Source organism: Phalacrocorax carbo, chromosome 7 (assembly GCF_963921805.1).
Source record: "Phalacrocorax carbo chromosome 7, bPhaCar2.1, whole genome shotgun sequence".
Lineage (NCBI taxonomy): Eukaryota > Metazoa > Chordata > Aves > Suliformes > Phalacrocoracidae > Phalacrocorax > Phalacrocorax carbo.
The window spans coordinates 12161300-12186139 of NC_087519.1; the positions used below are offsets into that span (position 1 = coordinate 12161300).

The 24840-nt window shown below is 37.7% G+C and overlaps 1 pseudogene; it reads left to right on the top strand.

The window, feature by feature from the left end:
* Positions 1-1985: 1985 nt before the first annotated feature.
* LOC135314166 (NAD(P) transhydrogenase, mitochondrial-like) overlaps positions 1986-24840 on the top strand; it is an 88399-nt pseudogene continuing 65544 nt past the window's right edge.

Consider the following 24840-nt stretch of genomic DNA (forward strand, 5'->3'; position numbering starts at 1 on the left):
GATCTGATTATTATCCACTAGTGGTTGTTCAGGTCAGCAGTGATGAGGTAGCTGAGAGAGGCGCAAAGACAATCAAAAGGGACTTTAGAGAATTGGGGCAATTGCTTGAAGGATCAGGAGCGCAGGTAGTGTTTTCCTCCGTCCCATCGGTAGCTAGGAGACATACGGAAAGGAACAGGAAGTCCCATCTCATTAACACGTGGCTCAGAGGCTGGTGCCAGTGGTGGAATTTTGGGGTTTTTTTGATCATGGGGCAGTTTACATGGCCCCAGGCCTGCTGGAGACAGATGGGGTTCACCTGTTGCAAAGGGGAAAAAGGATTCTGGCTCAGGAGTTAGCAGGCCTCGTTGAGAGGGCTTTAAACTAGATATGAAGGGGGAAGGGGATAAAACCAGGCTTGCTAGGAATGAGCCTAGGGGTGGCATACCTGCGTTGGGAAAGAGATCAATAGATCAGCTGAAGTGCATTTATACCAATGCACGCAGCATGGGCAATAAACAGGAAGAGCTGGAAGCCATTGCATGTCAGGGAAACTGTGATGTGGTCGCCATCACGGAAACATGGTGGGATGACTCGCACAACTGGAGCACTGCGATGGATGGCTACAAGCTCTTTAGAAGGGACAGGCAAGGAAGGAGAGGTGGAGGGGTAGCCTTGTATGTTAGAGAGTGTTTTGACTGTCTAGAACTCAATGACGGTAATGATAAGGTTGAGTGCTTATGGGTAAGGGTTAGGGGGAAGGCCAATAAGGGAGACATCCTGGTGGGAGTCTGTTATAGACCACCCAACCAGGATGAGGAGACAGATGAAGTACCGTACAAGCAGTTGGCTGAAGTCTCACAATCTCTAGCCCTAGTTCTCATGGGAGACTTCAACTTACCAGATATCTGCTGGAAATACAACACAACAGAGAGAAAGCAGTCTCTGAGGTTCCTGGAGTGTGTGGCAGATAAACTCCTGACACAACTGGTAAGCGAGCCAACCAGGGGAGGTGCCCGCCTGGACCTGCTGTTTACGAACAGAGAAGGCCTGGTGGGTGATGTGGTGGTTGGAGGCTGTCTTGGGCTCAGCGACCATGACATGATAGAGTTTTTGATTCTTGGAGAAGTAAGGAAGAGGGTCAGCAAAACCACTACCCTGGACTTCAGAAGGGCAGACTTTGGATTGTTAAGGAGTCTGGTTAACGGAGTCCCTTGGGAGGCAGTCCTGAAGGGCAAAGGAGTCCGGGAAGTCTGGATGTTATTAAAGAAGGAAATCTCAACGGTGCAGGAGCAGTCTGTCCCCGTGTGCTGTAAGTCGAGCAGGCGGGGGAGAAGACCGGCTTGGCTGAATAGGGAGCTTTGGTTGGAACTCAAGAAAAAAAGGAGAGCTTACTGCCTTTGGAAGAAGGGGCAGGTTACTCAGGAGGACTACAAGGATGTTGTGAGGGTATGCAGGGAAAAGATTAGGAAGGCGAAGGCCCAGCTGGAACTTAAACTGTCTGCCACCGTTAAAGATAACAAAAAATGTTTTTATAAATACATAAGTGGCAAAAGGAGTGCCAGGGATAATCTCTCTCCTTTGCTGGATGTGGAAGGTAACCTTGCCAGGAAAGATGAGGAGAAGGCTGAGGTACTTAATGCTTTCTTTGCCTCAGTCTTTAATAGTCAGACTGGTCATCCTCAGAGTTGTCAGGCCCCTGTGCTGGGAGATGGAGATAGTATGCAGAATGAAGTCCCAGTTGTTCAAGAGGTGGCACCGACCTGCTCCTTCACCTGGATGTTCACAAGTCCATGGGGCCGGATGAGATCCACCTGAGGATACTGAGGGAGCTGGCAGAGGAGCTTGCCAAGCCACTGTCCATCATTTATCAGCAGTCCTGGTCAACCGGGGAGGTCCCAGCTGACTGGAAGCTAGCAAATGTGACGCCCCTCTACAAGAAGGGTTGGAAGGAGGATCCGGGGAACTACAGCCTTGTCAGCCTGACCTCGGTGACGGGATAGGTCATGGAGCAGATAATCTTGAATGCAATTACGCAGCACATGCGGGACACACAGGGGACTGGGCTCAGCCAGCATGCGTTCATGAAAGGGAGGTCCTGCCTCACTAACCTGGTCTCCTTCTATGATAAGGTGACCTGCTTAGTGTATGAGGGTAAGGCTGTAGACATTGTCTACTTGGACTTTAGTAAGGCCTTTGACACCGTCTCCCACAGTATTCTCCTGGAGAAGCTGGCTGCTCATGTCTTGGACAAGTGCACTCTGCGCTGGGTTAAAAACCAGCTGGATGGCCGAGCCCAGAAAGTCGTAGTGAATGGAGTCAAATCCAGTTGGTGGCTGGTCACAAGTGGTGTTCCCCAGGGCTCAGTGTTGGGGCTGGTCCTGTTCAATATCTTCACTGATGATCTGGATGAGGGGATTGAGTGCACCCTCAGTAAGTTTGCAGATGACACCAAGCTGGGTGGAAGTGTTGATCTGCTGGAGGGCAGCAAGGCCCTACAGAGGGACCTGGACAGGCTGGATCGTTGGGCTGGAGCCAACGGTATGAGATTCAACAAGGCTAAGCGCCGGGTCCTGCACTTAGGTCACAACAGCCCCATGCAACGCTACAGGCTTGAGGAGGAGTAGCTGGAGAGCTGCCTGGAGGAAAAGGATCTGGGGGTGTTGGTTGACAGCCAGCTGAACATGAGCCTGCAGCGTGCCCAGGCGGCCAAGAAGGCCAATGGCATCCTGGCTTGTATCAGCAATAGTGTGGCCAGCAGGAGCAGGGAGGTGATAGTGCCCCTGTACTCGGCACTGGTGAGGCTGCACCTTGAGTACTGTGTGCAGTTTTGGGCCCCTCACTACAAGAAGGACATCGAGTTGCTGGAGTGTGTCCAGAGAAGGGCAACAAAGTTGGTGAAGGGTCTAGAGAACAAGTCTTATGAGGAGTGGCTGAGGGAATTGGGGTTGTTTAGTCTGGAGAAGAGGAGGCTGAGGGGAGACCTTATCGCTCCCTACAATTACCTGAAAGGAGGCTGTAGCGAGGTAGGGGTTGGTCTCTTCTCCCTCGTAATAAGCGATAGGATGTGAGAAAATGGCCTCAAGCTGCGTCAGGGGAAGTTTAGGTTAGATATTAGGAAAAACTATTTCACCGAAAGGGTAGTCAGGCATTGGAACAGGCTGCCCAGGGAGGTGGTGGAGTCTCCATCCCTGGAGGTATTTAAAAGTAGGGTAGATGTGGTACTTGAGGATATGGTTTAGTGGTGGACTTGGCAGTGATAGGTTAGTGGTTGGACTCGATCTTAAGGATCTTTTCCAACCTTAACAATTCTATGATTCTACATTTCTTGTGCTGTAGCTGAAGAGAAAGTTTTGAAACTGTTTGGAGAAAGAGTCAGTCCAACTGCTGGTAGGAGCAGTTGTTTTTGAGTAGTATAATAGTTTAACCCTCTGCCTCTGGGAGGAGTCTTCAGTATTCCTATTTCCTAAAACGAAGACCTTGGAATATAGGTATGCCCAAATATCAATATTTTTGGCATGTCATCATCCCTTAAAGTTAGATTAATTATTCTAGGCTTGTATGAATTTTCACTTATGTCTTTTCGCCTTTATGTTTTCATACTGCATTATTTTTCACTCCTTGCTGTTTTAAAAATTTTAATGCTTCTGGAGTAAGTCACCTTTTCTGGTTCCCATCCCAACCTTTGATTACTGAGTTTACTGATGAGAGTCTGTTAAGATTAACAGAGGAAGTGGGAGTGATTTCAGCAGTGTCAGAACTGTTCCATACCTCAGAAATTATTACAATGCAAAATATTTCAGAGAATGTAATACTCTGTTAAAACATACTGACTTTCAAATGCTGGCAGTTAAGTAATGTCATCCAAGTCCCGTAATGACAGTAATAAAAGAAGCCCATAGCAAGAATTTTCAGTGGCTGACTTCCTTGCTTCTGCTAGGCCTAACTGTGGAAGTTGGGAGATGTATTTTTTTTTGAACAAGATGAGGTTTGAGGAGTCACACAGAAATAATGACTAAGTCATAGTTCCAGATTTCTGGGTGTCATGTGAAATTCAGTAGACTGGGCCTGAACGGAAAGTGGTTAAATTATTGTTCATACTGCTCCATTGTTAATGTCTTTGTTTCCTTTTGTGCTTTTAGCACTTGCGTCCAGCTGTATAGGTGGATGCTGAAATTTTCCTTTATGAGAAGCGTTTGCTTTTCCCCTTTAGTCGGATACCAAGTAGCAATAACTTGAATGTCTGCTGTTTGCTTATTGAAGTTGGTGTAATCTCTGCTGGCTATGCTTCCTTGATGTTTCACATGGGCATGTTGCTGTTCCATCACAAAATACACTTGCTGTAAAAGCATTAAAGCATTAATATTTGCAGATGCTGAAATAATCATTCTGACTTAATTCAACTATTGTGAGCTATATGAAGTGGTTCATTATAGTGATGATTCCCAGGTATTCACTGTCTGAGATGCACAGCTCCCTTACTGTCTAAATACCAGAAATGGTTTCAAGTCTGGTACCAAACTACATAATAACCCAAACATCAGGATATTCTCTCAGCAGTTTTAATTTGATCCAAAACAAGAAATCACTTGAAAAACTCAGCATTAGGTCTTGAGATGTCTAAAGCTAGGATATGAATAATCTTATGAAGTCATAGCATCATTGTCTTGTCTAATAGAATTACCCCTTTTGAAAAATAAACAAACATTATCAATAGTTATAAACTTTGTATGGTTTTTCTTGTTCTAAAAACCCTTTGTATGGGCTCCAAGAGGCTGAATCTTTGGCTGGGGTATTATCTATGAAACAAGTTAAACTGAAAACTGAAAATCATGGTTTACAACTTTCCTATTGTTTAATGTACCACTCTGGGGAGGCATGATGCAGCATGTTCAAATATAATCTCTTTGGTTGCTATTTCAGAAAACATTGCTTTATGAAATGTTATTGTGTTGTGTTGTTTGAACAGGGCATTGCAGGAAAATGATGAACCAGGTAAGAGACAGTACTGTCTATATGCTGCACTCCTAAAAATTGATTTTAAATTGTCAGTATGTTAATCAGTTATGTTTTATTTCTCAGGCTTTGAAGTAAATTTGTTCTGAATTTTATTCTGTTTTGATGAAAGCATCTGTTGTTGCTGTAATCTGTTTCTTCCTTTATAATCTTTGGGGATGCAACAACAGAATTTTTTTCAAACATATCTAGCACAAATCAACTAGTGTATACAAGCTTGGTTGCTTCAAAGCAGCCTGGTATCAGTATTGGATGGGAAAAAGAGTAGAACAGTACTGCCATTTCACACTTTAAGTACAAGTAGAAATAAAATTCCAAAATCTACAGTAATTTTCTTTGTTAAAATTTCCCTGTGAAAATGGAGGGGTAGGCAGATGCTTGTCGATGACAGGACAGCTTAAACCCTGTCATGGGAAAAAAGTCCATGTGCACTGGTCTGTTTTTTCAAAATATAGCTATTAGCTAGGCTCGTCCATTACTTCTGGCTCAAACTGAGTGCTGCTTAGATGCTCTTTTGTTTAATTACAAAGAACACAGTCATTTTTCTGAATGGTGTCTAGCATTTAGAGATGGTGTTCATGGCACCTACAATTAGTATATAAAGGATGAGCTTTTGGATTTTCTTGAGCCACACGAAGAAATCTTACTACTCAGTGATATTCTTCAAGAAACCTGGCAAATACTGTCTAATAACAATAATCTGATTTCATGAGCAGCCTACGCTTGTCTTGATTTTAGGGTAGGGACAGGTACTTAAATGTCTTTTATTGTAACCTTAATTGTAAACTTAACTGAAAGGCAGCAGTGGATGGGCCTCAGCCAAACCTAGTCCAGTCTAATCTAGGTTCAGCATAACCTTTCATTACCTTTTATAGTGAGTTAGTTTCATCATGGTATTGTGGAAAAAAGGACTTCTTTTTCTTTTAAAATGGCATTCTCTTCTCTGCATCCATAGTGCTCTGGTTCTGTCAGCTGCAGGTATACAGTACAGTGTACAGCACATACTAAAAGAAGGCATCTTGTTTACTCACATTATGTTGCCTTAAGGTGAACATTCAAACTGTTCCTTTGAAACAATATGTATAGCATAAAATAGACTTTTCAAACTTAAAATAGTGGCATTACATATAATTATATATCATCTGATGTCCTGTTCTTAGTTACTGAATTTCTAGTTATTGCATCAGTAGTAGTAACCAAATACTTAAGTGCATAATGTAGCAATGGCTGATCCCTTTAGAAGAGGATCAAGTCTGCCAGGCCCTCAATACTTCGGTATGTTGCTTAAAATAAGTTTCCTGTTCTTTTAGCTAGTGCTGTGGAGGCTGAATTGAATCTCATAGCTACCAAATAATTGGAAACAGGTGATTAGGCTTGTAAATCAACATCACTGGATATAAAAAAAAGTATTTAAGGCACTGGGAATAACCTGAAATCTGTGTGTATGATCTTCTGGCCTTTGAGAAGGCAAATGTGAACTTAGAGATGTTTCTAAGAAAAAAAAAAAGAGTCTGTGTTAATAATTTAGAGATGTTGATGACTGTAAGGGATCAAGAATTCAATTACCTTGAATTTACATCAGCTTCCAGGTGTTATCAAGGCCACCCCTGTTCTTTTTGTAAGTACTGTAGCCATGTCTTATTTTGAAAAATTGCTGCCAGGATCTCTTTTTACTAATAAAGGAGTGTTATTTTTCCTTGATAACTTTTCTTGATGGAAGAATTACAAATTCATCTTGTCTATAATGAGATCAACATAGTGCTATGATGCAGATGTCAGAATTAGACTTTGATCTTAAGTTAAACAGCTGTTTTATTGAAGTAACTAAGCAATATTCTACTGATAGTGTCTGTTTTGCAATCTTACCTTGTGCTTTAAAGGTGCTTCAGGGATTTAGCTAACTAAACCTATGCACAGGATGCCTTGATTCAGATACTTGCCTTGTTATTTTGAAATTTCTGTGTAACTAGGTATTCAAGTAGGAGTAGAGTTAGAACTAAAAAAGCAAAAGGCTAGAAGTATTTGAAACAGAAATACCTTTTTCTTCAAAGCTTTAGACCTCTCTAACTTCTTGTGCAATGAATAATCTGTGAAGTGGAAGGCCAGATGCATAAGAACACTTTGCTGAATTCATGTTATGTGGAGGCATACCATAGCAGTTATTGGCAGTGAAAATATGTACTTCCTGTGCTTTGGTTAGCGCCCCAATGAAAACAAAGATAGAGAATGGGGACTTGATCTTTGTGTTTCAACCTATCAAGCTAACAATATGAGCTTAGGGATAGTTTATTACATCATCCAAATTGCTCTTGCGACTTGAAAAGCATCATGAATGTCAGTAGCCTGAAGGAAATGTTGTATTTCCAGAGTCTCTCCCAAAGGAGGTTCCTGTCAAGTATAGTTTCAATTGTAGTTGAAAGCTATGGTTAAAATTTGAAGGATTAAAGTGCATAATTAAAAAGTAATAAAGCCACTTGTCAAATAGAATCTTGTTAATGGTAAACAGCTCTTTGTTACTGTGCTGAGCCATGGTCTCTGAAGCAACATCAGTGAAATAATTAACCTACTGAGGTTGGTGAAGCTGCATCCAGTCACAGCACATCTGATTATGACTTCAGATGTCCTTGTTGTATCTGATAGTTAGCAGAGTATGAATATATTCCTTTCTAGAATGCAGTTGGTTAAAACTTGTAGTTCTTTATGAAATAAGAACTGTATATCATTAAAAGTAGAACTATTAAAATTGTAAATGCAATAATAAAAACTTCTTATCCTTGCTATCCATCTCTGTTCTCTTGAATAAGATAGGTTCTTTAGTTAGGAAATTCTTGGCAGTCTGTGCCTTTCAAAGAAAGAAACTATACAACATCTAAGTAATCTCAGAGGAAATTAACTTCTTCCCTCAGGGTATTCTACAAAATCAGAACTTCTGAGATAAATAACTTAAAAATTAAATGTAGCTTTCACATGAACCACAGTTTAGAGTCCAGAGTGGTAATCTTGTGAAACAAGCTGGTATAATCACACATGGCTGAGTACACCGTTAGTAAAGTAATTATTAGTGAAAATGTTCAGAAAGAATCCTTATAGCACATTAGTTCATGTAAATGATGACTAGGGAGTTACACTCATGAGACATAATGATGGTTCTCCCCCATAGATCGAAGACTGATTGAATAGATCGGAAGACTAATTCTTTCTGAAGATTAATTGTTTTAGTCTGAATATTCTAAGTAGATCTGGTTCTTGAACAAATGCTTTAATCAAACTAAAGATTCTTTTATTTTTCCAGTCTTCTGTGAAATGAAAGACCTCAGTAGAAACACTTTTCCTTAAGACATGCAGTGTATGTGTTTTACCCACGTAATGCTTTGCTTTTTTTACTTTTTTGGTGTTGTCAGCCTCTGTCAAAGCTGTTAGTTTGTTCTATCCTTGCTATGATCTTAATTTTAACTTCAGAAAACTAGGGATCACACTCTGCCATATCCCTTCCAAGCTATAAATTCACTTCATTGAACTCCAAAGCTGGATTAGCCTTAGTCACTTCCTACAAGTTTAGTTAAAACAAGAGGTGAGTAATAGCTTGCATATAGATCTGAACCAGCCATTGGCTATTACCTTAACAACACCAAGCAAGAGGTTGAGAGTTAAGGTCCAAATTTGTAGAATTCTATGTGCTCCATTGCTTATAGACAACTTCTTTTACAGTAGAAGCAGCTGCTCATTAGGGGATCAGTTACCTCCCAAAGAATTAATTTACAAAATCCTACCAACTTTAGTGGGAGTTGGACAGAGCCCTAGCAGCCAGTCTAGGAAAAATGCCTACTTTGCACAGAACAGAATGTAACTGTTCAAAGCATATTTGCCTGAAGCTTGGAGTCCTACTGTGTAAGTGTCTGTAAAAAATTACTATATGCATTTATTTCTCAAATTGTCTGCTGATCAAATGATTTATCACTTTAAGAATGCATTTTTAACTATTTGCCCTGCTAAAGGCTCTATTCCAGACTTTGCGATTTGAAAGGTCTAGCTAGAATAATTCCAGCTTATGAACTCACTCGTAGTCACAATTTTACTTTTGAATTCCTATTAATGTGTTGTCCTCTATTTATTGGTTTAATTTTTTTTCATCTGAAATATTGCCTTTGTGTTTTCAAAAGGAAAAGGAGATGATCTTGAAAAAAAAGGGAAAACAGAGAGATTTAAGTGATTAAAATATTTTTATATACTTCTTTTAAAGAGGAGCTGAGGACCTGCTCCATTAATCAAGTCATCTCTCTATGAGAATGGCATTGAACAGAGGAGAGGGGGAGTAAATAACTAGCTGGTACAGACCTATAGCAAGAGTGCCTACCCAGAGTATATGCCTGTTTTTACTACATCCCAGGTTTGGTCCAGAGTGAGTGCATACATAGCCTCCCTGTTTCAGATCTCCCTATATCTCTAATGATTGATAGAGAAATACACCTCTGCTAAATAAAATGAAACATATTTCAGAGTAATTTAGACACTTTTTTTCTGCTTCTTTATTATGCACTGCGTTATCTGAGGCTAATTTAAAACAGATCTTTAGTAGTGTCACTTTCTGTAAAAGTGAGCATGCAATAGAGATTAGAAAGCAGTATTAAAAAATGCCAACTATAGTTGACTTCTGGAAATAAATGTCTCTAAAACAGGAGTACTGTGAAGTTTTAGAAGTCACAGTATTTTTCACCCATAGTCTGACATTCAGCAGCTCTTTGGATAAATTGTTCTCCAATCACATAATTTCTCTTCTTTATGCCTGTGTGGAAGTAAGGATCCTCTCATATGCTTTCTCTAGGATATTTTGTGGGGCCAGCACCTCTGCATGTTTGATCAAAATGTTTGTGCACCTTTACTGTTTCTTTTAGCATTCATGGTCAGCTGGAATCATGTTGAAAATCAGTAATTTAAATTTCCAGTAAGTATTATTTAATAATTCACATGGATGAAGTTTAGCAACCAGGCAACATGCAAACTTTCCACTTTAATGAGGTATGCCTAAGTTTGTGCTAATAGCATAATGAATAAGAACATCCAGTTGGGAGATCAGGCGGGTCCTGATGAAGAGCCTGTAGTACTAGGGAAAGGTGTGGTGAAACCTGTTGTTGTGACAGTGCACTGGAGAACATGCCAGAGGGAGGATGCTTGTTTGAGAACTGCTATTGCTTCTCTTGCCAGCCAGCCCCAGGGGAGGCTGCTTTGTGTTGTCATGCCACCCCCCACCCCTTCCTGTCCCGTAACTTTATTGTCAATGTACGGTGTCAGTTCATGGGCTGTGCAGCGAAGACTGTATGCATGTAGACCTGTTTCAATAATTTTTATGCATCCTTTATGCAACAGACATGGGATAGAAAAATGTTTTAAGGCCTGTGGAGTTTGACAAAAGAAAGACATTCACGAGAAAATGCTTGACAAAATATCAACCAGACATATTCAAGTCCCCTGAACAAAGAATACGTAGGATCTGGAGTGTTACCCCTGGAGATGCGTGCAGGTGTCTCACCAGGAGAGTGTAACAAATTTCTTCAGGGTTTCTGTGTTTCACTTCCTTTTCATAGTGATAGCCTGGATGATGCTTTTGTATTTGTAACAGATGTGCTTTTGTGAGAATTGGAAAAGAACAAACTTGAAACTTTTAAATTGCTTATTTTATCTCTCATATCCACCGTAAAAGGATTTATTAATAACATTGAGACTTTTAATTTTTGTGGCTTAGGCTTGAAAAATATAAATTTACATTAGTGAGGATAAAGTGTAGTAGAATAATAGGATAAATCAAATGTACATTCTAAAAGGAAATGGAAATAAGGCTTATTTTCAGGTATTTCATCCTTTCTTTTAAAGTAGATTTCATAACAGTTGTAGCAGTTAAGCTAAAGCTATAGTGTAAAGTTAAATGAACTTAAATGATCCACAGTCCCTTTATGTGTGGGCAAGTGAACCTGCATGCTTGTGCTGCACTTTCCAATTATTTTAATATACGTGCCTTCTCTGCACCTGCAGTGACATCTGCTGGGAAAAGCAGGAAACCTTTATTGTAACTGCAACAGTTTGGAATGAGAAATAATAGCAAATAAAGAGTGTAAGTATCCCTTTTCCAGGCATGTGTATTTTTCCCTATGCTCAAAACTGGTGCTGCTGGTAAGATGTAGGTAATACAGAGCCTCCTAATATTAATTTTTTAAATGAAACTCAAATCAATTAGAATTGCAGTGGTTTCCTACTTAGCTACAGCCATATGTATTGTTGACATATTAAGGAATAGTTACAAAATACCTGTAATGCTAAACTTGTGACACTGAAATATTTCAAAGTGCTGTATATTCCAGAGAAATGCTTATTTCATTTTTCTTCCAGCTTTACAAGTGATATATACTTCAGTTTTTTTCTAAAATGTATTTTGATTATATTTTTCTTCCTGAACAATTTTTTATCTGTTTTGTATTTATGTCGGTTAACATAGTGGCTTTAAACAAATAAAAAGAAATATTTCTGTGTTCAGGATAAATAGGCATTCAAAGGTAGTTTGTAGATGACAATATACAGCGAGTCCTTCCTGGTACGTGGTGGTACTTGTGCCAAGTTAACACTGAAAAGACTTGAAAAGTAGGGAAAAGTCTAAGTGATGTAGAGGAGAAACTGCATTTTATTTTAGAATTTCAGACGTGGAAAAATGCCATGTTTGGTAATCAGGCAGTGTGTGGAAATGGAGACAGGACAAGAAGTTAAGAGTGGTCCCTGTCTTCAAGTAACCCTATGAAATGAAAGTGGTATTATAAATATCTAAAAAGAATACTTTAAAGGAGGAAGTATTATGAAAGAGAATAAAGTAAATGCTTTCAATAACGTTATGAAGTAACTTCATGAAAATACTCTGAACATGCATACTTTTATTCAAGGATATCAAAGACCTTTGCAGATATTTTTTCTATCAGCTGATGAGAGAGATGGATAGTATATTTATTGTATGGATGATAACTAAGAACTGTAGGTTTGGATTACTCACTAGCTCAGGGCAGCCACGTGCTCGCCACATGATTTAGTCCCGCTATTAGAGCTTCACTTGAATTGCTTGAAGGTTGCATGTGTCAAGACAACTACAAATTGGCCATGCCTGCATTGTGTGACCAAAATGGAACTTCTGGACTCTATATAAACAGATAACACTAACTTGCTCCAATTTTTAAAAATGCCTGAAATATTTTTAACTACTGAGCTTGCTTTTCCCTTATTTCCTCTTGAATGCCTCTGAAAACCAGTCAAATGTGTAACAAGGCGCAGCAAGATGTCAGAAAAGTCAAGCACATACGATATGGGGTGGGAAATCTTGCGTCCACTCTCCCATGTTTATGTGCTTTCTCTTCAGTGTGGGCAGATATGTTGTGCCCGTGGTGAAAGACAAAGTAATTACTCTTGGCAGCAATACAAGTAGTCTGAAGTTGGGATCTCAAAGGTGTAAACACACTCAAACTAGTTTTAATATTAGACAAACTATATAAAAGTGGCAGGTTGGCTGTGGCAGCATAGAGCTCTGTAGAATGCATGAAATTAAACGCAGGAGCCATTGTCTGCTGTGCTTGTATCCTTACAGGCAGTGTAGATGCACATGAATTTAATGAAAAACAAAATCTTATCTCCACAGCCACAATTTATTTCCAAAAGTGTATTGTTCATTATAGAAATTCACCTACCATATCTACATAAACAGAGCTCTGCTATCAGTGCCTACTAAACAAGCACTATGTTGGCTCACAGAACACACTAATTCAACTTGACAGGAAAATAAGCACCCTCTCTTAAAACTGCAATTGCTGTGGTATCAGAGTGCTATGTAGTTATTAATGTATTTATCTCATGTTATGCGGCTCACACTCATAGAGCTTAATGTGTCTAATGATTATTTCAGTGGAAAACTTAAATACTGAAATAAATCTATAGTGGAGACTTCCTTTAGGACCTTTCAATATACATGGTGGGGTGCTGTGGGTAAGTGGAAGTGGCATTTTTTTCATGCAGGAGGCAGGAGAAATATACACATTGAAATACTACAGTTGGCTTTGTCTCTAGTATCTATGGAAATGCTGTGTAAGTGTTGCTAAACAACAAAAAATGACAAACATTGCTTCACAGAAAGAGCATTCTTCTGAGGTGACAGCTGTAATGCTAGGTTCTGAAAGGAATAGTGCAGTAGTACTGCTGATCTCCTCACTGCTGCTGTCAAGTTTCCAGTTCAAGGATTTGCTTAAAGTCACTAGTAACTGTAAAGAATGCTATCATTCTAATAACTGTAAAGAAAGATTATTTTTAGAATTATGTCAAAGACAAGGTTTTTTGACACATCACATGCAAAGTACTTGTGGGGAATTAAAGCCATTGATTTTGAAGGGAGACATTTAAATGAAAAAGGAAGCAATTTTCTTTGTATGTTTTATTTAAAGGAAGATATCTGATTTGAAAAGCCTGAGTTGCATTTTGTTAATGTCTAACAGTAATGCAGAAAGATTGACAGTAATAGATCACTGGATGGGGTGGAGAAACTTGTTTTAGCAAGTGGTTTCTCAATAGTAAGTTTTTTTACATGTACCAGCTTCAAAGAAAGTAATAAAATGTAGTGGCTATTGGATGTTGGGCTGGGTGATATTTTTTTAAAATAAGTATTGACCATATATATGTGAGAAATGGAAAGAGGTTACTGTAGCCAAAGAGTTCAAGCCCAAGAATGCTGGACAAGGTTCTTTAAACTTACATGGAACAGTATATTTATTTAGAACATAGGCTTACAGGCTGAATAATTACAGTGTTTAGCCCTTTAACCTGTAACTGGGCTGCTTATCAGTAGAAAATCACTTCTGAGAGTGATTCCCACTAAGAGTGGTAAACTATAGTTTGGAATATATGTAAAATAGGTATATTTTTAATAGAAAACTTAAGGTGTTTTTCAGATACTTTGTAAATTGGGGTAATGATTCAAAATGTTTTAAACGTTGAGGAAAGTATAGACAATTGACTTACATGGGTAATTAACATTTTTTTAGTTGTAAACTGGATGAAGGACTGCAAACAATTTGTTAACCCTGACTGGACATACATTGAATTGGTGGAAGCTGCAGCAGCACTTCCGAGACTGGTGGCAGATTTACATACTTTGGACAATAGCTTGGAATTGTTTGTATGTTAAATCAGATATGCTTATTAATTATCCCTGGAGGTGTTAAAAAACATGTAGACATGGCACTTCAGGACATGGTTTAGGAGGCATGGTGGTGCTGGATTGATGGTTGGACATGATCTTAGAGGTCTCTTCCAACCTTAATGATTCTATGATCTGAAAAATGCTAAATATTTTTATAGAATACTTAATGTCACTAGGTTTACATTCAGAATGAACTCTTTTCATCTTAAAGAATGGGATTTTGGGGCAAGACAGTTTTTTTTAATGAAAGTACTATGTATTCCCTAGATTATTTGATGCTGGTGCTCACTTATCTTCATATTTAATGGTGCAATTTTGCCATAAAAGTGATAACCAGGTGAACAATTGACAATCTGAAGTGTTCATTGGTGACAAGGAAGAAAACAATATTGCAGTTGATGACATTTTTATCTGTGAGATTATTTTACTGAAGTTTAGTAACTGTTTATTTGCACTTTATAGAGTTATACATTTGAAATGCCAAGTGATAATTTCTCAGTTTTACTTTTGAACAAGTTTAGAAAAAATTGTGCCAAGAACTAGCTTGCTATGATTACAGTTCAAGATCTTTTAGTTTAGTCGGTTGTCTCCATATGACAGTACTACTCTTGTTGCTGAGGCAGCACTCAATGTCATCGTGTACTGATATTGTCCTTTGGAGCTACTGTATTTTTCTGTGCTGTTTGTATTGCCCTCCCTTACTCTCTTCTAAAAACTAAAACAATTCTGACTTTGTTTAGTATATACAGCAATGTAGCTGTTAGTGCTTGGCTTTCTGGATTTAATGCTCCTTTAATAAAATTTTATTAGACAATTCAAAAATTCCTATAAAAATAAGAATCACAAATATGTGTCATACAATGTCCACCTTAGCAAGCGTGTAATGTAGTGGAAAAGCAAAGAAATGAGGTTGCATTTGGGGAGGTGTGAATTCTCATCTTGCTGCTTTTGTGGTGGTACTCATCTAACACAGCATTTGAAATGTGTATCCATGTGGGAATGCTATAGGAATGGTGGCAAACTGTCCAATGATTAGTACTGTAACCTGGAAGGTGTAAGGCCTGGTTCAGTTTCCTGCTACAGATCTTTCACAATGTCTGAGCAAGGTGATATGTCAATATTGATTGATATCATATCAAAAGAAATGTGTAACTTTTTGCAGGATAAGACTTTGTTCCACTTAAAAATCACAAGAGATAGCTGCTGCTAACCTCACGAGTTTATATCTTTTCTTATTTAATACTATATAAAGAAAAGAAACTATTATACCAAGCTGTTTTGAGCTCCTTTTTTGTTTATGGGCCATTGCTTATCTTCTTGATTATGACATTTCATATCTTATATGTAGAAATCCATCCAGTAGTGGTACTTAAACTTGGGGTGTTCCAATGTGCTCTAAAAGTGGAACTCTTAGAAGCTATGCAGCAAACCTCTTGAAAGAGATCATATTGCCAGTCCTTTTTCAGCTGTCCTTATTTCTTAGTGACTTATGTGTGTAATAATGAGTGTTAATGTCCTCTGAAAGATCTAGTAAATAGAAACATTAATATTAGCTGTCATATTTGTGTGTTTATATATACATTTTTAAGTAGAGGAGATTAAAACTCACAGATTACAGCCCTAATTATGCAGTACTAAATTCATAAAGCCAGTTAAGTATTTACTTCTATTTATTGAGTCAGAAATAAAAATAAAACAGCACAGCCCATCTTAAGTGATATCTAAGGAGCCTGGGCTTAAACATGAACTGAAACTCGTGCTTTTGTCTTGCTGTGTTTTAAGTGAAACAATGTATCCAAAGAGAATTTAGGAGTCTTAAATGTGTTTAGTGAGTAGAATTTGAAACAGCTTTTTAGATGACCCAGTTGCTGAAGCAGACTGAAATTTGGCCTCTTAGTTACTTGATAGTATCTGTTGTATGGCCAAAGCAGATGGACTGTTTGATGCTCAGCATTTTTTCCCTGTCCTCTCTGATGTCTTGCCCTCAATCTTTCACCACTTGTATATCACATGCACCAGACAAAGCATCCATCAATGCAGTTAGTCATAACTAGATAAGTGAGATCAAAATTCCTGATTTCTGGTATCTTCAGCTCTACTCTATTTGCAAAATTTTTGCTTATAAACAGATGCTAGCAGTTCTAATTCAGATCTTCCCTTAAAATGTCTTTGCATAGCACACCATATTAAAATTGTGCTGCTGTTATTAGTGAAACATGTAATTCACGCACAGAGCAGTAATGAAAAGCAGACCAATCACTTTTGAATTTCATGTGCTGTTGTAATTACAATTATATCCTTTGCATCACACAAGTGAAATTTGAACAAATAGGATCCTTACTGGGAAGAATATTATAGACAACCTCTATTCTTGTACTTTTTTTTTTGAGTGTTCCTCAAAAATCTCTTAATAGATTTGACAAAACTGGCATTCATTTCTTCATTAGCAACAGATTCTATTATTAAATCGTTAGAAAATTGAATAATACAGGGTTTAGATCCACTCTCCTTACGTAGTAGATAATGTGGGTAGTTCTCAATCTTCAAAAGCAGTTCTATATTTGAATATATGTCCATATGCATCTATGCTGTAAGTGCATCTGCCCAGAGATTCAAGACAGAATTTTTCCTTTATAACACTCTTCCTTCTCATTCAATGCATGATGATAGTGGTACTATCTTGTTCTATTTCTACTGCCCAATGCAGACACATTATTCCATTGTTCAAAGTTTTTAAAAAAATAGAGCTGCTTTTCCTTATGTATGTTAGACATGCAAACTCAGTAAGATTATATATATGTCTGAGTGATCCCATGTATTTGAAGTTCTCTTTTCCCATTCTTGTTATGGCTGAGGATATATGCCTGATGCCAGGGTGGTTCTCCTCAGCTGGGATGTTCTTCAGTATTGTTTCCTTTCAAGCACAGAAGTATGGCGTTATTGAGCTGATGGGTCTCCAGTCAGTCTGTATTTTCTAAGATACTCAGGTGATCTCTGGAATGAGGTACCTTTCCTATTGTGGAGTCAGTTAAAATGTTGTTTCTTTCAGGTTTTGTCTTAAGTCTAATATTTAACATAGTGGATATGTAGACAAAACCAGAACTTTGTAATTTGATTTATTTCAGATCTCCTAAGAAGTACTATAATTTTAGTTGTTCTACAAAATTTAACTATTGGAAAACTGCAGGAGAGGTGAGTGTGTTTTATCATGGAAAATTACCATGTACCAGAGGGATGCTACTAGTGGGCTTCATGCCCAGCATAGGTGGCATAGTGCAGGGACCCGAAACTTTCTGGAAATAAGCAACAGAGTCATTGCATAGACCAACTAGCTGTTACTGTTGGGAAGGTAAGACCTTAACTTCTACCCTAACCTTATCAGTTATCTGCAATAGTTCACTTCAGCTGTTGAAGTGATTACATTATTTTATGAAAAAAAAGTTCTCTTTACCTTGGCTTCTGGCTCTTATTTTACCCATCAGGATGTGAAAAACTCCTTTAATAGTGAGCATTGTGGATTTGAAGTTCAGTAGTTTTTCAGATGACTCCATGCTCATTCACTTGAGGGAATTCCTCTATGGTAAGGATGTTCCTAGTGAGAGAAGGACATAATCCATATTTTTTTTTATTTCTCCTTCTGAATGGCACCCAGTCATTGCTGATGGAAAGGTGCGAAATGGAGGTGTACATCTCTTCCACTTTCAGTGTAAGCAAATTTTATTCTATCAATATACAATGTTATTGGCAATGGGCATCTATTTGATAAGGACATAAACTTCTGACCACACATGGATTAATTTTGATTCTCATAATCAGTTTGGTTATCTATCCCAGGATTAGGATAGATATGTGATAATCTGAGATTGAAGCTCCCATCCTGCTCTTTCTCTTCTTGTGAGGAATGAGGTGGGTTACCATATCTGTATGTTTGAAAGCTGAACTGATGCTTGGCTGTTAAAATGACCAGAGGTTCTTACAGGAGCTCTTGCTATGTTGTCCTGTCCCTCTGTATACTTCCACAGGGTTTGAACCAGTTTATACTTGGCAGTGCATTTTTAGTGCCTTTCTGGTGAAGGTGTCTCTATTTGATTCAGAAAGGTAGAACCAAAGCAGAACTGCTGATGTTCTACATTGCTCGTTCTCCAGTTTCTCAGCAGACATTTTGTGTAATGCCAAGAAGGTGACTGATCATGAACTTATGGAAATAGTGCCTCAGTTTGCACAATTAAAGTTCAAAATTATGATTTTTGGCTTTATGGAAAGGGAATGGATTTATAATCCCTGATTTTTCAGGATTCCTGTTTCTAGGTCATCTTTGGTTTTAAATCAAGATATCACATGGAAATTTTATTTTCCAATGGCCTACAAACATTACCAGAACAAAGTACTTAGTCTGGAGACTGTAGATACTTTGAGTTTTTGAGTTCAGTTTTTGGACATTAGATTTCACATGAAACATCTAGAATTAGTATGAGAGAGTCCTGCTGCTGCAGGACCGTGTTCAGACAATCAGGCACCCTAAACACTGGCTCAGTCTTTCTGTTTTGTTCAAAGGTTGGATCAAAATCTGTCACAAGACCATGAGATCATCTGTGATCAGAATACAATCAAGTAAAGCTATGTCACTGACAATACCAGTGCAAATGAGTGTGTATTCTTTGCATCTGAAGAAGAGCGTGCTGGAGCTCATGTGCATTTTCATAAGGCACCGTAATGGCAGAGAAGTCCAGAAATACTTTTGTATTTGGAAAAGTGGTTCAGCAGTTTCTGTTCACGTGGAAGACTCAATACCACCTAAAATAATTTGCCAAAGTGGGCTTATTTCTTTTTCTGTAACTTACTAATTACAGGAATCCTTCAAGATGTACATATGTATGCTTCCCTTTCATTGTCCTTCAGAGTCTTTCAGAATCTTCCTCAGATCTTTCTGTTTCCAGATTTTGCTTTGGAGACAGGCCTGAGGTGGTGCCTGGTTCACTTCACCCTAATATGTTCAACATGCGGAAAGAATTCACCTGAGTAAGTGGGCATAGCATGTCTCTGAGACCTCTGACTGGGGTAAGCAGTTCTCTTTTCATGATCAAAGTTTCTTCTGTTGATAGAGTAGGTTGTCGGTTTTTTCTATTCTTGGTTTGTATTTCTGTGGTTTTCTAATACATGTGTAAAAATCTCTGGTAAACATTTACAAGTGAAGCACATAACTTGGTATGGAAGTAATGTTTACATGTTTTCGGTGGACTTCATAATAGACTAGAAAATTAAGCAAGAGAAGTATATTAACACAGTTGTCAGAACTACAGTATATTTTGCATAATTTTCCCAATAATTCTATATATAAAAGGCAGAGCTAGTTCCTACAAAAAAGGTATCATGCCAAAAATATATCTAGGAAAGGCAATAGAAAAATCTATTTCTGCTTTTGCGTTCAAAATTTTGTTCTGTAGGCTACCTGTGGAGAGCCCTCCTTCTAGTTCAGATACACAGAGGTAGTAAGAAATGTTTATTTTGACTGAGCAATCTTGCAATATTGGATGTCACTTGTGGTGCATATTGGCAATGTCTGGCATCGTTGTCATACTTCAGGGATAAGAGGATGATCTCTGTATTGCGCAGCTAACTTCCTGCTGATATATTTTCCTTAGTATTCTGCTTACAGTGGAATATACAGTAGCTTAATAATACCTACGGTTCTCTTCTTTACAAACATATTTCCCCAGCCTCACAACATATCCAATAAAAAAATTAATTCTACAGGGTTATGAGTTTCTTGAGTTCTTCTCAGTGTTCACAGTAGCTTCCTTTGGGTTTGCCTAACAATCTTCATACTGAGGACATATATTGAATGAAGGGTTACACGTACTAATTTTCCCAAATGTTTCTGTTTTTTTTAAAAAACCTTGGAATTAAGCTACAAGTATTAAAAAATTTAATAATTTAAATACCTTTAATATTTTTTATCATGGCTGTCTCTCATTTGTTTAAGAACCGTAAAATATAAAAGGGTGTGATTATGTCGCAATTTGTGAATATATTTGATAGCATTTAAACTTATTTTTTTGTTCTTGTTAAAATTAGACTTTTTTACAGCCACAGCACAACTGAAAATTGTCACCCTTTATCACTTTGGATTAAGAGCTTTTCTTCAGAAGATCAGTATTATCGACAGTTTTGAGTATATTTCTGTAATCACTTCCATAGCTCTTGTGAGTTTTGTCTTAAAATATGTAGCTCACTTTTCTGACTATAAAAGTATGATCAGTAAAGGAAAGCTGAAGTAATGTCCTGTTGATGATCTCAAAGCCAGAAAGCTTGTAGAATGCCTGTTAAAGGGCATATGGCATTAAAGAAATGAGGTAAGGCGAGAGGATTCACTCTGGAATTTATTGCTGAACTGGCAAAACTTAAATTATGTTTTGAATTATTTTATTCCACTGCTATTTTGTAGTTCCTCTAGATTTTTTTAATCTCAAAAAATGACCACTTTCAGACCTTGTGTTGCACTCCTTGGCACTTAGTTCATACAGAACAGGTTCTCTTGTACTAATAGCAGATGCCAATATTTTCCTGACTTGTCCAGTTTAAAACTAAAAGGTCGAAGTTGTTCAGCTGCCTTTAAGTATTCCTGTTCTGCAAAACCTACATAATTCATTGCTCTTGTATTACTAGGACCTGGATGCCTGGTAACACCAGTTGTGTTTTGACTGCCATTTATGTAGTAAGGCTCTTGATTTGGCATAAGTGTTTTTGCATAGCTTAGTGTTTCTTGCCATATTTTTTTTTCTATATGACTGTAGGGAAGATAGTGGTTTGGGGAAGGACAGAGTCGTCGTGCAAATCTGCTTGGTACACAGGATGAAGTGGAGGGGGCAGATCTCCAGCTGAGGATCTGCTCATCAGAATCTTGATTATACACAGACAATTTTGCTGATGCTTTTGGGTTCTCTTTGATCCAAATTCTTAGCTCATGAGACTTCAACACTTATTTTCCATTTTCACATCAACCGTAATGTTTTCACTCCAACTCCCTGACAGCTTTAGACTGTCTGGTCATGCTATAGGAAGAATTAACAGCTTTATCATGGACAGAATATCACTGGTACTGCCTCCTACTACTTTTCCTGTTTCTTTTGGAATGGAAGACACATTTTAATGGCTTGTAGGAGCTTGATGGGCCACAGATATCTTTGGGGAATTAATAAAACACAGAAAATATAGCCTGCCTGGGAAACTTAGGAGAAAACTGTTTTGTCTTATGAAAGCGATGCTTTCTCTTGTAAATTTGGATCCTGCTTTCTTGCTGTATTAGAGTAGCTTTGTTCAAAGCAATAGGAGGAATTGCATTCATAATGTGAATGAAAATAGACCCATATAAAGTGCATGAAGACTCTTTATTTTTTACCAGAAAAGGAATAAAAGAACATTCTGCATTCTTCTAATTTTCTTCTAATTTTCTGACTGTTTAGATACATTAATTTTATAAGCATTCATGAAGTTGTGTTTTGCTTATTGGTACTTTTTAGTACAGTCTTGGCTGGAATAAATAATAGTGTCATTTGGGCTATAAACAAATGAAATATTTAAGAATTGGTCTGCTGCATGTATTTAACATATATGCAGCTAGTTAAAAGCTATAAAGCTATCGGAATGTGTCAGGGTTTGTTATAGAACTTTCAAGTTCAATTTATTTGAACATATTCTATAAGCCCTGTGGACACGGAAGTGCTTATATTCAGTTGTGATTCCATTCCATTTAGGAATGGAGCAGAATGACAATTCAGAATCTTTTGGATATAGTTACTGCTCCAGGATTATAACTACAAAGCAGTCAAACCATTATATGGTGCCAAAGGTTATCAATAAGTTTGCTAAACTAATCAAGGAAACATTATTAGTTTTACTGTGAACAAAAGTCTTTAATAATCAGAGATCCCAGTGTTTAGGTAGATTTCTAAAGGCTTGTTTAGAATTCCTCTGTCTGTGGATGTCCAGCACATATATATTTCTTAATGATTTAAAGAAATATGGTTTAAAACAATGCTTACTGAAAACCAACTTGCTTGAAGAATTTTCAGTGGCAGGAGGTGTAAAGAAACTTTTGAAGCTTTGAAAGTCATACCACACAAGGGAAATGAAACATGGCATGCTGCAATGAGGAGTGTCTGCACACAGCACAGTGTGGATAGGCTAACCAGCCTGGGTAGGTCATACCACTAATTTAGCTTTACTCCTTCTAACTGTGGGTCAGCACATTAGAAGTTAAAATATCTTTACTTGGCATTGAATTGTGCTGTACCCTACCAAAAGTAACGGATGGTTTGTGTTGAGCTAGCATGTCTTATTGAATCATTTCCTGTGTGGAAAAACTCGAAGTATTTGGTATTTCACATGTATGAATACTGGTTTTCTGTTTACTTGAGCTGCTGTCTGACTGTTTTCAGTCAGTGTGAATGCTTTGGTGATGCAGTGCTTTCCAGGCAGGCTGTTCTGTGGAATTTTGTTATAAAGGGAAAATAAGAGGTTATGAAATGGCTTTCGTAATAAACTTCAGACTTGGACTTCTTTATGTTGAAGCCACATGTTTATGAACAGTTTCTTTATTAACAGAAGTTTAATGTATGAATACCTGCTTGGTGCCTTGCAATTCTCTCGCTATCCCTACCAAACTTGCTGAAAATATTAGTTAGGTGACTTCAGACAAAAGTGTGCATAGATGGGATAGAGCACAAAAGTAGTGGTCCAGACAACTGTTTATACCGAGTGTGCCCAAGTCCAGGCTTGCTCGTTTCCAAAGGAATATTTTTTACAGCTTCAAAAAAAAAAAAAAAAAAAAAAAAAGAAAACAAAGAAAAAAAAAAAGGGCCAAGACTTCCAATAAAGCTAGATGCTTAGCTTTGTTAGCTAGAGACTGAAATATGGGAAGACCTATGGAATATTGTATAGAAGCATGCTTGTTACAACTTAATGTTGGGTTCAGATACATTTTGTCGTGTAAAGTTATTTTTAAATTGATGCACAAATTAAATGAACATTTCTGGTATAAAACCACCATAGTTAACATTTCTTAATTCTATATGCCTAACATAAATGTATGAACACCCAAACACATGTACAGGCACACTTAGTTTTAATGTGGACTTAAGGTATGTGGCATTGCTATACAAAATACTTGCACATATGAAAGCATGTTTGTTTTATGGAAGTGAGTTTTACCCTTTGAAATTTGTGGATTCAGTAGGCATCACTTCCACCTCATGAGAAGAATTTACTTCTTGAGTAAGCATGATCATGGTTTGACTCTTATAGTTGTAACACCAAATTTGTGATTCCTTCTACAGTTGTTAGTTTGAAAGGCCTTGAAAGGGAAAGATCTTTCATAGATGCAAAGTCACAGTAAGACATTTTAGCATTGTGTTTATTTACAGAAGCGTCAGACTGGTTTACTAGTACCTTAAAAATGCTTTTTAAGTTTTCCTCAAGCTAGATTCTTTAGAAATCAAAAGCAAGGCTTTGTATATAACAATGATGTGTTACTGTCTGCAAATCATATACATGTGAAGCCAGACACTGTTTCTCCACTTAAGAGCTGTCTCTCTTTGTCCATCCATAAGAAAGTAATTTCAGTACCAAATATGGAACCCTAACTTTGATTTATCTGACCATATCACAGGACATTGTAGATAACTATTGTTAGCAAGTAGCTGGGATTTTTAATAGTGCTTGTTGGTTCCTTTTGAACATTGCCTGTTAGGTTTCATTTCATGGTGACTTATTACTTCCAAGGAAGGCAGTCCACAGGCCTGTATGTCTCCATACAGATTAACGGGAACAGGTTTGCTTAACTTTTTTATTGGTAGCCAAGCTCTTTCTGGGATTAGTACTCTTTAATTGTTGATTTCATACTTAACAGATGAACAGTAGGTTGTCTAAGCAGTGTCAAGTGAACTAGGATACGTAGCATTCATTTGGGATACAAAACTGAAGAGTGTGGATCTAGGATTCCATTTAGATTGCTAGTAAAGATTAAAACTTCTATCTTGATCACCTTCTATCTTGACCTAAGCTTTGTTCTACAAATTATCTGGAGAAATACTACTGAAGATAATTACATTTCCTACAACTGTTTCTTTTAAAGATTATCCAAATGCATTAGCGCACCTGTAAAACTAAATAAAATTAAATATGCTGCAGCTAATATACATTTCCCAAATTAAGATAAAGTACAGAAGACAATAGAAATGGAAAACTATTGCATTCTGGCGCTAGATGAAAATGCTGCTATTGAACTCTTTCCAGAACAACTTGTACTTGGACCAGTATTAAAGGGAAGTATTGTGCATGTCTAAGCCAAATGACCTAGTACATTGATAGTGCAGAGCATATTTCACAGTTACACAAATACCTAAACTATTTTTTCTGTCTATAAAACAAGTAGATTAGAATTTAAGCTAAAAGCCAAGCAAATGTGCCTTATGTATTTTTGCTCTGTACTCAGTACTGTTATATTACTGTTACAGAGAAGCACTTTCAATGATTTCAGGAATCAAGATGTCGTGACATGCTCCTTGATTTTATGTTAAAGAGCCCCTCAAAGCTGTATTGTGACACCCACTGTCTCTTTACATAAAAAT